The 16585-nt window shown below is 49.1% G+C and overlaps 1 protein-coding gene and 1 pseudogene across 3 annotated transcripts in view; one reads left to right on the top strand and one right to left on the bottom strand.

Moving 5' to 3' along the window:
• The window catches only part of LOC112815873 (rRNA-processing protein FCF1 homolog pseudogene), a 37410-nt pseudogene extending 24616 nt beyond the window's left edge, over positions 1 to 12794 (top strand).
• DPP6 (dipeptidyl peptidase like 6) overlaps positions 1 to 16585 on the bottom strand; it is a 949209-nt gene that overhangs the window by 699687 nt on the left and 232937 nt on the right. The gene's annotated exons all lie outside the window — the stretch shown is intronic.

The following is a 16585-nucleotide window of genomic DNA, read 5'->3' as shown; positions in this document are numbered from 1 at the left end:
CCTGGGATGGTGGCAGTGGCAGTCTCGGAAGCCCCCCCCCCCCGCCAAGCCCATGCTGTCAGCTCTGCAGTGACCCAGTCCACGAGGGTGCCCTTGAGCACTGGTAATGGGTCCCACTTGGGCTGGCGCCGAGCCAACAGGTAACAGGCGCTTGAGCCGCAAGTGCTAATGTGCAGAAGGGGGAAGGTAGGGCCAACCCACGGGAAACCAGGGCCCCGGCGCATGTCAGCCCCGCAAAAGCCCCTCCCCACAGAATGCCAGGTGAAGCTCGCGGGCGCACGAAGGCAGCGCCCATTTTGGGAAGGGGGAAGGGCACAGTCTGGTCCTTGAAAGGCTGGTGGGATTTCACAGCAGAGAGGGTGGAAAAGGCATGTGGCTGTCAAGATGGCGGAATGGCCACTGGTGCAAAGCTGGAGACGCACAGGGAGCCTTGATTATTTGTCTTCACGGAGCTTTTCAGTGAGGCCCAATGAGGGCATTTTGGCGGCATTAATTCAAGAGGCTTGAAAATTGCTTTATTAGCACTGTATCGATATGTGCTCGTAAAAATATTCCCTAAATGACAAATGTTCCCCCATCCCTCCAAAGCGATGCCTAACGTTGGTGACAGAAATGAAACCGAAATCGAATTTCCCCCAAACGGAGCTCAGGTGGATGGCTGATCGCACTTACTCCCTTGTTCTACCCAGCCCCTCCCACCCCTTTCCCTCTCGCCGGTCAGCCTAGCGCTGTGCCCGTGGCTGGGCTAGAGCAGCTCGCGGACTTCCCTCCCCCAAGTCCCCTTTGCCTGTGCTCAGGTTCCTCTCCTGCCTCGAGGGCCCTGTGGCTCTAGATCCTGACCCTGACGTCTTCCCTGGACCGGCCACTTCTCACTGCCTGACACGACTGCCCGCGGTGTCCCCTCTGTTAGCATTTCACGCTGACTTCCTCGGGGCCCAAACCCGAGCTCTCCGTGGCTGCCCGGGCAAGCGGCCTCCGGGGCTGGGCGGCCTCGGGCCACAACGCCTCCGCTGGGAGGTTCTTTACTGTTGAGGTCAGCAGTTTTGATCCAAAGGTCACTCCAAGCCCTTGGGTTTCTTTTCCTGCTACATGGGTGATCCTCGGGTCTGCGGAGAAGTGACACCCATGTCTATGCCCATGCTCTGCTTCCCCACGCCTGTCTCCTCTGAGTCAGGAGTCTGCAGACTGCGCCCCGCGTGCTAGCCCTGAGCCCTGACCTCGTGATGAAACCTGTGCTGGAACGCAGCCACACCTGTTCGCCTGTTTAGGGTGTTTAGCCACACCTGCTTAGGGTTAGGGTTACACGCCGTGTATGGGACAGACCGTATCACCTGCAAAGCCAGAACCATTCATGATCCGGCTCTTCCAGACCAGTCTGTCAGTCCTTGGACCAGACCATGATCCCGAAGTCAGTTTTAGCTACGTGTCTACCAGTTTTGATGATTTTCTATTCCAAAAAGCAGAGAGGCACATTTTATAAATGATCCAGGGAAGTGTGTACCTTCTAGCAAGTCACGATGTTCTGCCCACACTCCAAACCTGTACGTGTGCTCTCTGTCAGACACAAGGGTTCCAAAGCATGACATGCCCTTGCGTTTGAAGCCCTCTGACCTAGCGACCAGACCGGATGTGCAGAGAAACCATCTTTGTGAAGACACTTCATGTACACTGCCTACTGCCCAGAGCAAAGAGGACGGAACCGCTGAGCGGTCCTATATCCCCAATCTCCAAAACCCACCTCACAGGGAGCTCGGCACCTGCGCTGCCCGTCCATCAACAAGGAAGGGTACGCACTGTCCAGCCGTGGAAAGGAACACGGGGACAGCTGGTAACCGTGCACATCAAGGCGTGGAGGCCAGACGGAGCACAGGATGTTGAAGGAAAAGCCAGGGGGCAGGCGGCTGAGATGCAGGGCCCACGGAACGAGGCTCCGGATGGAGGGGCCACCCCACCAGCCAGGCCATGACGACCGAGCTCGAGTCCCAACCGACGGCCGAAATGGGTCATCTTGGGAGAGCCAGCCTGTGGCAGGAAACGTCCCCCGAGGTGCGCACATACTCATCTGACAGACTGGGGGAAATGCATAGCGAGGCGACGCTGCCTTTCATGGCTTGTGACATTTTACATTTCTTTCTTTCCCCGATAAACTCTTCCCTCTTAGCTCTCATCCCCCAACACAGATTTCATCCACTGCCTGGGAAGGAACCGGAAACCCCGAGAGAGATGTGGCTGTAGCTTTTTGAAAGGACGCGTCTTAACGATAACCTCATTTCTTTTAAATTGGTCACAGCATGAAATGAGGTGTCTGGGAAGGACACAATGAATAATGCAGAAATGCTAGGGACTTTGGGGGTGCCCTTTGAGGAGGCTGCTCCAGACTCTCCTCCTTCTGCAGGTTTGGCCTTGGGAATGTATCATTTGTGTTCTCATTTCCATCCTGGACTGTTTGTTCGGGGAAATAATGAATGAACAGAATGGCAGGAAGAGGCAGACAACGCAAATTCTGAGTCATGATCCCATAAGAGGCTTGGCGCTGGACCCTGGAGGCGCCTGGAGGGGTCAGGACACGGAGTTCTCCTGCCCTCCTCTGGCCCCGGAGGGCCCGTGCCCCACGCCCAGTGGAAAAGAAAGAAAAAACAGGCATTTTCCTTTGAGGTGCGGTAAATGGTCCCACAGCTGTGCCCACCGGGTGTTCTAGGAGTCTGTTGCAGTGACATTAAATCCAGATTAAGGGACCAGGATGACTTTCAGGAAGAGGAGACATAAAGTGAGGCTCCCTCCCCTAAAAGCTTTCAGTGGAACAGCAGAGAATAAACTGTAGCCCAGTTTGCAAGGCGGAGAAGGCAGAGCGTCATTCGACGAAGAAATTCCTATAGCCACATGTGTGCAGCGAGAGTCCAACAGGGACTAGCGATCACAAGCACATGGACAGAAGTGACACGTGGCCAGGCCCATGGACAGAGGTGTGGGCGGTGCTGGGCAGGTGGAGGGGACTGGAACGTCCCCTGCCGCCCCGAGGACCCCCTCCCCATGGTGCTTGCTAGGGGTTCTCCCGGGCTTCAACACCCTACCGCTTCAAGGGAGGGGCGGTACCTGGCATCACCCAGCCACGCCTCTGGGGACAGGTTTGGGGCAGGGAGGTCAGGGCTGGCTCCCCAGGAACCTCCACCCCTCCTGCGAGTGGTCAGTCTGTGCCGTCCTTCCCTCTGGCTCCCACACGCCCACCTTAGGGGCCGGGGAGAAATAATGAGACCAGCACCTTCGCGCACTAGGAGTGCCAACCCTGGTTCTAGGCCCGGACGCGCTGTTGTCTCAATATCTTCAAGCATGAGATTCTGGACACTTAAGACACACAGGTTTGGGGCGCCTGGGTAGCTCAGAGGGTTAAGCGTCTGCCCTCGGCTCAGGTCATGATCCCAGGGTCCTGGGATCGAGCCCCGCATCGGGCTCCCTGCTCGGTGGGGAGCCTGTTTCTCCCTCTGCCTCTCTCTCTCTCTCTCTCTCTCTCTCTCTCTCTCTCTGACTCTCATGAATAAATAAATAAAACATTAAAAAAAAAAGACACACAGGTTTTCTGTTTGCAGTCTGGAAACTCTCTACTCTTAACTTTATTTTCAAATGGCCCCACTATTCATGTTTGCAATCTATCTGGAATAGGAAGAAAGAAGTCAGAAATACAAATGAAGCCGTACATCCTCCCGCCACAGGGACCCTGCCAGCAGCCAGCACCAGGGCCCTGAGCGGCAGGGCGAGAGAAGAAGGTGTGTGCGCCCCGGGGTTTCGCTGTCCCACTGTTAGCTGTCTGGGTCCCCACACCAGCACGCAGCATCTTAGAACAGGGCCTGCCGCAATGAAGTGAGCCGTCCAGAGAAATGAGAATGAGGTAGACACCTCAGGGTTTGGCATGTCTCACCGCCATTCCCTAAGCCTGGTGGGCACTAACTAGCCTAAGACAACCCCTTTCCTGTTTACTGCACCCAGCTGAGATGTGTCCCTGCCGGGCAGCACATCCCCCAAAGCACCATGCGTCATAATCTCACCATGGTGGCTGTCCTAATTATTTATACCCAAATCACTCCCCTCTCCTCCTCCTCCCATTGCTTATCCCCAAGGACAAGTCACCAAAAACAAAAAACAAAACAAAACAAAACAAAAACCAAAAACAGAAAGCACCAAGCAAACGGCCGTAATGATCCCATAACTGATCCACTGCACAGAGCAGAGGAGTCAAATTCAGTGACAAAGACATTGTTCCTTAAAATTCCAACAAGATGGGTGGTAATCCTCCAAAAATCTTAAATGACCTAGAAGCTACATGCTTCGAGACAAATGTCAGTGAGTCAGTGTTACGAGTTGAACTGTGCAACACCCCCCTCCCACACACAAAAAAAAAAAAAAGAAAGAAAGAAAGAAGATATGCTGTCCTAGCCTCCGGCATCTCAAAATGTGACCGTATTTGGTAATACGGTAGATGTAATTAGTAAGGTGAGGTCATGCTGGAGGGAGAAGGGAAGAGACACACAGGGAGAGCCGTCATGTGAAGACAGAGGGAGAAGGCTGGAGGGACCGGGACACAGGCCACGGCACGCGACACTTTGATTTCAGACTCGGGACCTCCAGAACGGTGAGGGCGTGCGTGTCTGTTGCTCTGAGACACCCAGAACAGTGTGGTCTTTTGTCAGCAGCCACAGAAAACTAATACCGTCAGAGACAGGCCACCTTCTTCACCTGGGGATGAGATCAAGTCACCAGGGAGATCAGTCTGCGGGACCCAGAGATGGGGAAATCTCCTCCTGACACATAATCTGCCCCCAAAATCCAGCCACTGCCGCAGACTGACACAAACACATGAGACATCCTGCCATAAACACAGCTAGTTCCGGTGCTAACATTCGGTGTGACATTCTTATTTAAAGCAAATAGGGTGAGCTTTAAGAATTCAGCATTTCCCAAACTTTTTTAGCCATGAATGCTTTTCTGCACAAGCAGAGATTTTTAAAAGGACAGCCTGGAAAATCCTCATGCATGGTTTCCCCTAAGCTCTGTGTTAACAAAGACCCAATTTTATTTCAAAGGAGCTGTAAAGCTGACAGTTAAATACATACACATTTTACTGATGTTAAAAGAATTAGATTAAATTAGGTTCTTCATAATTGTATTTTTAAGTGAAATTTTATATTCTACCAGTCACCAGATTTTTGTTTGAATGTGAGCAGAGGCCAGTCCTGGAGCCATAAAGCCTCGGAGACATGCCAGGAGCTGATGATTCTGAATAGGATGTGCTCAGATGTTGAGCAAGAATCGTGTCACAAAAGGAAATACGGGCTACGCTCGTCCCCAAGAGCAAGGCTGTCAGAACTCCTGGGAGCTCTTCCGGAGACGGACCCAGACTTTTCCTTCTCATTCCGGCCTGGCTTCCCTGCAGCTTGCACCTTGCCTTGTCGGCGAGCTGGGTCAACCAGAGAGTTTTCTGCAGTCTTTCCCTAGATGCATTTCCATTCTCTAAAGCCTTTCAATGCATGTCTCCTTGCGAAGGCCCTTCTCTGGGAATGGCAGAGCTTGGAAGGCCACAAGCCCTGAGCAACACGGACCCAGACAGTGCCAGGGACGCTGCCGGGTCTCCCCAGAACGCTCATGCACACAAGCCGACGCCTCCCTGTTCCAGGCAGCAGGGTTACCATCAGGCATTTCACAGAAATATACCTTTCCCCGGTGTTCCCTGACCCCGTGAGCCAGTTCGAGGCTACTTTGACCCCGAAGATCTCCAAGTCTGTAGAAAACTCTCCAAAGACTCCCTGAACGTAATGTTGGCTCCATTTGTGTCATTTTGGGAAGAGAAGAGTGTGCTGGTTGAGGGCAGAGACTTCCCAAACTCAGAGAGCTTCAGAAACCACTCCAAGTGAGGACGCAGCTGATACACCTGGCGGGGGCGGCGGGGCAGAGGGGGGAGGCAGGAGCCTGGTTTTGGGAAGCTGAGTGAGGAGACTTCTGGAATGTTTTAAATGAAAACATTAATTTCCTTATGTTGCTGACATAACTGCTAATAGAGGGACAGGTCTTTGAAAGTGAGGCATTATGGTGAAGTGTTTGAGAAACGCCATGAGAAGGGGTTTAAGACCTCTGTTCACAGAATGTTCTTTGTTTTTAAGATCACTATAGTCAGATCCGTATCTGGTCATGTTCCACTCTGTTTTCCACTCTGGTTCTCAAGGCCACGCTTGCCAGGGATTCATGCTACAAATTCTCAGGCTGAGCCACCTGCTAACATTCTTGCTTCGCCTGTCAGCTGCCTCGGTGGCGGTTCTTACACGTCTTCTAGTTGGGCCCATTCTGACCACTGTCCTGAGCACTTACCATGTAGCATATTTCAGATTCTCGATCACAAAAGGGCCTCCAAGAGGACATCAACAACCATCTCCTACTTGAATTTTAAGGCAGTGCCTGGCCCTGGGGGGTCTCCGTGAGTGACCCTGGGGAGCGAGTCTGTCGAGATGACAGCCCTCGTTGCCGATCTAGGAACTGGACTGGACTCTCTCATCTACTGTCATCTTGGGCGGGGAGCCTGGCTTAGGACCTCTTGTTCCAAACTCCCGTGTTTCCTCCAGGAATGCCGCACAGGGCTGATGGAGCACAGAGCCCCACTGAGGGAAAGGGTGTTTAACTCTGGCCCCATTGGACCATCAGTCCAGCTGTCATAACCAGACCACTCAATTAACCCACCTATCGGGATTACAGTTAAGTTTCAAGTACACAGGATCACGGTTAATATGCAGTGCACATGTGGTCATGGGGGGCTACTGCCTTCCCTCTCTCTCCATGCCTCCAGCTCCCCTCTGCTTTGCACTAAAGGCACACCAGCATCCACCCTTCCTTTCCAGAAGGACGACATCTTGCAATAAGGACCCCATACCATTGCAATTATTTGTGGCAGGCCAGGTGGTCGTCTAAGGGTTTCTCCCGTATGAACTCAAACTTCACAACAAACTGATGGTAAAGATACCATAATTGTTTTGCCTAATTTTGTAAATAAACGGAAGTTCAAAAGCAGGGAAGTAACTTCCTGGGGTTCAACAATGGGTAAATGGTGGCTGAAGTCAGAACGGAGGCTCAGGCAGTCTGAGTCCGGGGCAGAGCCCCCACCCACCCTGCTACCCTGCCTGCCAGGAAGATGCCGGGGAGATGGGCACACTAGCCACCAAACAAGGACACGCAACCCTCCTTGTGGTGACGGGATGTAAGGTGTGTGCTGGACAGAATTCTACGCGCAACACTTTTCTAAACACTCAAAGCAGCTCCGTGTGCAGCCCTGCTGCTATCTGGGTGTGAACGGGATAATTGGGCTGTTACTCAGGAAGAGCTCATGTCATACCAACACACTATTTCATGTGAACTTGTACAAACAAGTACATATTTCAGAAGTGCAGCTACTGTCAGGGAGGGGCCAAGGTCCTCCCCCCCGGTGGCTCTCATCAGGAACCCTAGGGCTTGGGGAAGGCACGGCTGGAAGATCACGTCTCCAAACCAAAGCCTGGGGCCTGCCTTCTATGATCCGGTCACAGCGGGCATTCACCAGCTGACATGGCACTGAAAGGACACACTCGACCTTCGCAGCTGAACTCCGTCTGCTCCCCACGCTGCCCTGTACCCTGCTTCTGTTTGCCGAGCTGAGCTCCGAGTCTTATCCGAGAGGTTTCCCTCTCTCGACTCCTGTCAAAGACCCAGCGGCCTCATTCCTCATCCTGGGCCATTTGTGTGTCTCCCACGATCGGCAGGCGGGTGACTGCGCTCCTGCGTGAGAGGCTGAGTGTGGTGGCACCGGGACCATCCCAGTGCCCCTGAAATCACACACCCGGACTCCTCAGAGAGGCAGAGGGAGGGATGGCGGAGGACCGGCTCAGTGGAGCCCCGGCCTGGGCTGCTTCTCCAGTGGCCGGCAGCTCTGCGGGCGTCCAGAGCTCACTCGGTCCTCTCGGGTGTGGAGAGCCAGGTGGGGGTATGCACAGACCCTTCTCTCTCCCTGGACTTGAACTGGATGGGAACTTTGAAACTTTGGTGCATTAACTCACATTCCTAAAGTACTCATAGCAGAAAGCGGGCTTTTGTGAGGCTTTTGGCCTAAGTGTTCAGACGCACTTTGATGACTTCAATGCAGCGGTCAGAGAGCTGACCCTGCACGGCTATGCATCTCCTTATTATCTGTTGCATTATCTTTCTCTAATTGCATGCACTTTGGCACCATCCGACGCCTCCAGAATGACACATGCTTATTAGCTTGTCTTTGAATGAAGGATGCAGCCTTCCTGCAGGTCTCTGATGACACCTTCAAAGTGTGCCTTCCTTGCTGTTGTTAAACAGCTCAGCCCAGTTTGCTGTGGATTCAAGAGCACTCACAACACATACTTGCACGCCAACCCCGTCTGGTGACAGTAACGAAAATCGCAAATCTTGATTCTGTACAATTTATTTACAGAGACTTGAATCAAGTGTCTCAGCGCAGCCTTGAGCCAGGGCTGGAGGGGAGTGCCACCAGCCAGGCCACTCAGCCCGGAAAAGCAGAGCTAAGTCAGGATCAAACAGGGGGTCTGGTCTCCTGTCTTCACCACCTCCTAACCGCCAGACAAGTCCTGACTGTATTATCATAAAAATGGGCTCTGTAAGTAGCTAAGGGCCCCAGGCAGTTTCCAATAGATTACAGAATCCAGGAATAGTTTTTCTGGCAAAAACTGAGCATTTTGGTCTGGGAACTTTAGTATTGCTCTAATGACACACAGTTCAAAAATACAAAAATACTCTCATGTGACTTTCCACCTCCCAGATTAGAGAGATGGTCACAGTGTCATGGAAAAAAGGGAGTTGTGGTCTTTTTCTTTCACTTAAATTGAGAATTAGGTAATACAATTCTAATCAAAAACGGCTTACCATATTCTTATATATAAAAGACTCTCTTCTCAAAGATCCGCATTTTCCCAAATGGGACCTTCTTTTCTACTACTTTTGCTGATAACCACAAAAAAGTCAGCAAGAACAGTCATATATAGAAAATTTATATTTAATTCATACTTATTTTTAAATTCAGACAAAATAGTACAAATGCTAACTACTGACATTTTACGCAGGTCTTCCCAAAGTAAATCCTACTGTTTCCCTGATAACTGTTTTATCTTCTCAACCGTAGAACCATCAGGAAGAGCCTGTTCAGAAGCAAACAATAAATGAAATCCTGAAAAGGAGAGAATCTATTTGCAGACCGTTGTAAACAGCCACGTACAAGGTTCAGAGCACAATTTTAGAACCTTTCAATTCCAAAAGAAGTTTTGAGAACAGGATTAAAGGAACCTGATTATTCAGACAGAAGCAAAGAGAGACTTTTCAGGTAGGATACCACTCATTCACTCACTGTTTGACAAACAGAACCTTGGATGTACTAGGCACCGCACTGGGCGCCCGGATGCATCGGAGAACAAATCAGCCAAAGATCCTTATACGAGTTCAGCCAACAACGTTCTGATGGGGGCGGGGGGGTGGGGGTGGCAAAAATAAAACAGGCATAAAAAAGAAAATTATATAATATGCTGGCAGGTGATAAATACCTTCCATCTGAGCGGGCGGGCGGATATCAGGAGTGATGGGTGGGGTGAATTGCAATTTTAAACAGGGTGGGCAGTGTAGACATCATTGAGAATGACACTGCAGCAAAGCCTTGAAGGACACCTGGGAGCAACGTTCCAGCAGACAGAGCGGCCGACGTGGAGGCTGCAGGTGAGAGTGGGGAAGCACAGCGCCCTGGGCCCCTCAGTCATCGTAGGAACCTTGGTTTTTGCCCCGGGAGAAGGGAGGAGCCCTTGCAGGCTTCCCAGCACCTCAGTGGCCGGTGGCTGTCACGTGGGGCAGGGGATGCTGAGAGCAGCCATCCTAGCAAGGTCGGGGCACACGGTGACGGGCTTGGCTGGCTTACCATGAACTGGGTGGGCAAGAGGAAGCAGATCTCGGACGGTGATGGGGAAACCTTCCCTGGGAGTCCATTAAAGTAGGAAAATGGTGCCTGTAAGAGGAAGTGGTTGACCCTGAGGGCCAGAAATGACTGCTCAAGGTCCCCTCCTTCTTCAGAGACACTGCGACCAACCCCAGGTGCAGTAAAAGGCTTTAAGAGCAAGACTGCTTTCTCCTCAGCTGTGGTGAAATAAAGATCTGTCGGAGCAGAGGTGACATGGCCAGAAAGAGCATGGGGAGGCAGGCGCGGGAACACTGGGCTTCTGCTCAGGTGCTCTCCTTGTACCCGCAGAAACAAAGGCTCCACTGATTGATATGATCCCGCTGGAGCCATGGGACAGCAAGGAGGAAGCACAGCGGTGACTGAGTGTTCAGTAAGGCCAGCCGCGCAACAAGGAAGCCAGACGCCCCTGCTCATCACCACCGGCTCCCGTTTCCATAGAAACGGCACTCCTGTCTCCCAGGGCATCCCCCTCTCCCCTTAATAGATAACCAGTCATTTGGGGGCTGAATTTAAGAAGAACGAAAAACCTAGAAAAAAGGAAGAGAAATCCATGACACGTTTCCACACACAAAACGGAGATGAACTGGTCATCAGCAGGATGCTGACTGGGGAGAAAGAGTATGAGGCGAAAGCTAGATGTTTTTGCTGACGTTTCCTATCATTCAGATGACGAAATCCTTCAGTTCCCTCCGTGCAAATAACCTCGTCCTGAATCCACGAAGACGGAAGAGCAGAGCATACACGGGGGACAGACTCGAGGACCGAGACTGCTCTCCACACCAGGAACCTTCAAAGCCCCCCCGTGCGAGCTGCTACTTCTGTGACTTGAAGGGTTTCCCACCAAAGGCCCCGAGCCTTGACTCGGAGACTCACCCTTGGCAACGTCCTGCAAGCCAACGTCGGCTTCCGCCATGGCCATCCAGAGACCTACCTAAGCACTCTTCCTACTGCCCCGTCCCTCCAACCCCGACCCCCACACACCACCAGCACGTGGCCCTGTCTTTCAGGGAACCGGTCCCACCTGCCCCCCAAATAAAGTAAGTGACAGGACGGGTAAGACTCACGCCCTCCAACATCTGTTGTCCTCCCATTCAGTGTCTTTGAGGACTAAACATTGTAGTGAGAAACGCGAAGGCAGGGTGGAACCTCCTGACGAGTTTAGTGAGTGCCGGGCCTGCCCGAGCTGATGATGGAATCGCGGCCCGCACATAACGATGGAGGAGCCATCGGCGTTAACATTCACCCCACCGCGCTGGTCAGCTCCAGCTAGGTTATGCTGTAGGAGCATCATCTCTGTGGTTTACACACCAAAGTTTCTATCACCCCCACTGAACAGCTGCTACTGCAATACTGCTTGTTCCCACGGCAGAAGGAAGGCAAGGGCACAGCGCCTCCGGTGCTGGCTCTTACGCGTTCCACTCGCAAGGGCCGCACACACTGCCACCCCGTTTCCTCAGCCCAAGTAAAGCACAGCCATGCCTCACTCAGGGCGCAGAGGGGCACAATCCCTCCCGGGGGGGGTGCCCCAAGACCCGGAAGGACCGCAGAGCCGCCCCGATGACCCCGACGCCCACCCACGGGAGAAGCCAGGCCTCTTCCGTCACCCAGCGTGAGTGGCAGCTTGAGGAAACCTAACCCAACCTTACTTCTCCACTCCGTTCCTCCCCTCCCACCCAGTGGTATCTCCTAGCCAACCTTCCACCAAACCGTTATCCTCATGTAAGCTTAGGTGAGCCCCTGCTGCTGACGGGCTGTCATTGTTGGAGGCATGCACTGGAGTGGGAGGGAAGGCAAGTGTGGAGCTGCCAACAGGGGCACTCACTTGGGATTCAGCAGTTCACACTCCCTCATGCTTGGCCACAGAGAGCAGACATGTGCAAATGGGAAAAGGCAGGATGGGCATGATAAAGAGGATGTGAGAGATCACCTGGGGAAGTAGCTAGGTATTCTAGACTGCAGCCTAAGTGTCCTAGAAAACTATGGCAATCCCCCCCCATGAAGATTCCTGAGAGGACCTATAAAGGTGGGCAGAGAGGAAAGCCATCTTCGAGGCATGAGCAGAAAGGGAGAAGGAAGACGGGACCACATGGCTCTGTCGACTGCAGAAATGTGAGGGCAGCTCTATCTTCTCTCAGAAGCTATGGCGATGAGGATCAGTGAGCAGAAGCTCCAGGTAAGCACAGGTCAGGAAATGCATCTCCGGAAGAAACAAGAGTGCAGCGTGAACGCAGGAAAGCAAGAAAGTATGCAACCGTGAAGCAAATGCTTAGTTTCTGAGATCAGACGCTTAGAGAAAAGGTTAGATTAAAACCCAAAATAGAAAGATAACAATCAAGGAAAGAAAAATCCCTCAACATCCTTCCTGCTTATTCTTGCAATGTAACACACCGCTGGGCCCACCTCACCATATCCTGGTTGATACCAAATTTATCAACTTTTCCATTAAAGCCAAACCTCACTTAGTACAGTCAATGACAGACCGTCTGACTGCCAAGTGTATCCCTTGTATCACTGATGGTGTAATGGATGAAATTGAGAAACTAGGGCAAAAGGATCGGGTGGCTCTAACGATTGCCAAGGATCCAAGATTTGAGCAATTACTGGGCACACACAAAAGAACCTAATCAGGTGACTGCTTAGGACAGAGAGTAACTCAGCACAAGTGTTACCTTGTGGCCACAGTTGACCAGGACCTTAGATGAAGATCTGGAAGATCCCTGGAGTTCCCGTCATGTACCTTTCTAAACACAGATACAACATTGAGCTGATGTCAGATGATTATGCGGCCCCTTGGTTCTAATTCTTAAAAGATAAAGAGTTCCTCTGCCTTTATCGACTTTTTTCTGTTGCCAGTTCATATAGCCATCTGCTTCAGCATGAATTATTCCATCCATTTGCTCTGCTATGAGATGAGTATGGCTAAGTACACTCACTCTTTTTTTTAAAGATGTTATTTATTTATTTGTCAAAGGGGGAGCCGGGCCCAAGCAGGGGGAGCTGCAGGCAGAGGGAGAAGCAAGCTCCCTGCTGAGCAAGGAGCCCAATGCAGAACTCGATCCTAGGACTCTGGGATCATGACCTGAGCTGAAGGCAGACGCCCAACCAAGAGCCACCCAGGCGTCCCTAAATACACTTACTCTTTGATGTTGTTTTGAAATTGATATTTTGTAACATTTTGTTGCATATTTTTATAAATCAGATGATTGCTCACATAAAAAAATTGGAAAGAAATGTATTTCTAGTAATTGGAGCCATTCACACTGGGGGGGGGGTCTGTTGTGGGGCCGTGAACAACTTGCAACTCTAAAAGGTCTTACGAAAAGATAACTTCACCTCTCAAAACTTTTATAGAGGTTTCTCATTTTTCTTTTTATTTTTTAATGGGATTTTGCATGAGGCATATGAAAGGTCTGAATAAAGTTTAGAAAATTGAGTGTACCGGGGAAAATGATTAGGGAGACTAGACGCTGGTGTTTTCCCTCCTTTAATTTCTGCTGTGACCCCTCCTCTCCTTATAGGATGCCCCTTATTTGTGGTTCTTCCCACCCATTGCTCACTTACTCCGTTCCCGCCCCCTCCCCCACTGGCTGATGCCATCTTAAATACATCAGGGATACAATGTATAAAGTATGGTGGACACACACAATTATATAAACATATCAAGGCCCACACCACAAAGATCCCATTGCTCCATGAAAGCTGCTGGATGAATTCCAGTAGTTCCCTTTAAAATAAATCTTCCCAAACAGTAAACAACAGGAGATAGAAAAAATTAATTGGTCTTCTCAACTCCAAATTGGGGAAGATGCCTCTATGCCCTATTCCACTTTTTTTTTTTAACATAAGCACATTAAGATTGACCCAAAATTATCCAAGGTACGAGTTGATATCAAATGAAATCGGAGTGCTATAGGATGTTTACACATTGAAGTTTACACATAGGAAGTTTACACATTTTTACAACTGTGATGCCCCAGGAAATCCTTAAGTTCCTTCCGAATTAAAAAAAAAAAAAAAAGTGTGTGAGAATGTGTGTTTCCCTACTATGAGGCATATTGCTGGGATGATCTTAATGCCTTCAAGCCGTTTATCTACATATGCAGGGTTGAGTGAAAGGAAATTTGTCATTTTTCAAGTTCAGCCCTCTGTTAGGCCCTGAGAACGTTGCATCTTTAGCTACAGGAGCCTCCCTTCTTCCCGGAATCCTTACGAGTTCTGATCGCTTCCCTGTGCTGGTGTGCGACATCCGTCCCCAGCACCTGCTGCTTGCACCACCACCACCACCCAAGAGGCTCCGACTCAGGGAAGCAGGGTTTTCACCCCACCTGCACCTTACAGGCTTTACTGGCTTCCAGGGTTCCTGTAAAGTTACATCTGTATCTATTTCTTTCTCACTCCTGGGGCAAAATTGAACATGTCCAGTGCTCCAAATAGATCTGGTTGCTGCTGGAAAAGCAGCAAGAAAGACACAGAGGGAAAAAATAAAACTAGTGGGGAAACCAAGTCAGGGCAAAATCTTACACTATGGTGGCCAAATGGTTTTTCCCTGTGGCAATTAGCACATCCATTTGGAACTAAATTAATTTAGACTGTTAGATTTCATAATGTTCATACTTTTTAAACTCAGTAATATAATTAAGTTAATTCCTCCACTCAATTATGGTACCGCAGAGTATACTGAGAAAAACACAGGGGAGAATGGGAGGCTGAGTTTCTCTGAGGTCCAGAGAACACAAGTGATTTGCCAAATACTATTCGCATAATTACTTGTAGTCTTCTCATTTGTAAAATTAGAGGTTATCAAATTTTAAAATGTTCTATTTCAGATAATTTCACAATGCTAGATCATTCTAAAGATAAATGTCCCAAAAGTCATTAACTAGAAAGGCTGAGTGGTTTTCTCTCCCCCCCTTTTTTTTGACTTGTACATAAAATTAAACCCACATGCTTAAAATGAAAGCAAATCATACCATGGCGCATGGGCAGTCAGTGCCCTTAACACTAAATTTATTAAGCAGAATTTAATTTTGAGAGGATTACTGTACATATTATTTTTACAGGCAATGCTCTATGAAAGGGATCAATATTGTATATTGCAGAGAGGCATTCTGCATTCAGTTGATAAATGCATTGTTATCATCAGAGTAATTAAAAGGAACAGGGTTATATACAATCAGCATGTACATCTTACTCAGCAACTCCTGCCAGTTGCTTGCAAAAATTAAACTCATTAATCATTCTGACTCTACAGAAGAAAAAGCTTTAGGTAAAAAATTAAAAAGCTCTATTTTATGAAGAAAAAATGTCCAAAGCCAACATCTAGAGAAATTCCTGTCTACACAGTGACATTAGAATATTAATCTCATGTAGGAAAATGAGTTGATTCCATTGTCAAAAATAGAAATTAATATTATGTTATTCTAATGCTTCAGACTTCCTTCACTCTACAGGTAACTTATACAAGTAAATTATTTAAAAGTGTGTGCTGGGGCGCCTGGGTGGCTCAGTCGTAAAACATCTGCCTTCGGCTCAGGTCATGATCTCAGGGTCCTGGGATCGAGCCCCGCATCGGGCTCCCTGCTCGGCGGGAAGCCTGCTTCTCCCTCTCCCACTCCCCCTGCTTGAGTTCCCTCCTCGCTGTGTCTCTCTCTGTCAAATAAATGAATAAAATCTTTAAAAAATAAAATAAAATAAAAGTGTGTGCTGGCAGCACTAAAAAAAAAGAAGAAAGCATGCCATATAAAGTAGGCTTCCGTGCCCACCTCAAAATGTCTTACTGCTACACAGGACTCAAATCCACGGTAAAGGCATAATGCTCACTTTCCACAAACAACTTGGGCTTTCAGCAAACACATACTTTTGTGACGGGCTCTAGAGACCAAAGGCTGGTTAACACACTGATATTTGTTTGCTATCATTCACAGTTGACAACTGACTCATCCAATTGAAAAGTAATTAGGTTTACCCTTATTAGTTTTTCAAGCCAACAGATTAGCTCTTTGTCAGTTAGGGTTTTCCTCCTTAGACAAGGTAACTACGAAGACAGAATGAGGTGTATCTAGTGGTGCCTTAAAAAATACAAGGTGTGATGCGGAGGTAAGGTATTTTTGATGCTATATTCAGCTTCACCCATCATTCAGCTAGCACTGACTTTGCTTATGTCGCTAGTTTTACTTCCTTCAATCTAGACAATTTCCTACTTATGACTATATTCTGTGTTGAGACAGTAAGCAAAACCTTATATAATCTTGTTATAGATGTATTATAATTTCAGCAAATTCTTTATAGATGCAGAATTATATTTTCAAAACTTCAGGGATTATTCACTTTACCAAAACACCTACAGAGAGACTATTTTATGTGGTAAACGATTCCTATGCATTTAAAATATCTTCTGAAGTGCAAAAACTAAGCTTTTCAGGAGAACAAGTACTGTCTCCAGCAGGGTGCTAGGATATAGTTTTATATGGCATTAAACTCAAAAGGGGACCTCAAAGCTTATCTAGTGAAACACTTAATGTAACAAAAAAGAAAAATATTGAGCAAATGTCATTTTGTATGTCATATGTATGTCACAATACATTGTATGTC

The sequence above is a fragment of the Callorhinus ursinus genome, unplaced genomic scaffold, assembly GCF_003265705.2.
Source record: "Callorhinus ursinus isolate GAN/ISIS: 27379988/994484 unplaced genomic scaffold, GSC_fseal_2.0 scaffold80, whole genome shotgun sequence".
Classification (NCBI taxonomy): domain Eukaryota; kingdom Metazoa; phylum Chordata; class Mammalia; order Carnivora; family Otariidae; genus Callorhinus; species Callorhinus ursinus.
The sequence above is the reverse complement of the archived record's forward strand: the minus strand, read 5'-3'. Positions and strand labels throughout refer to the sequence as shown.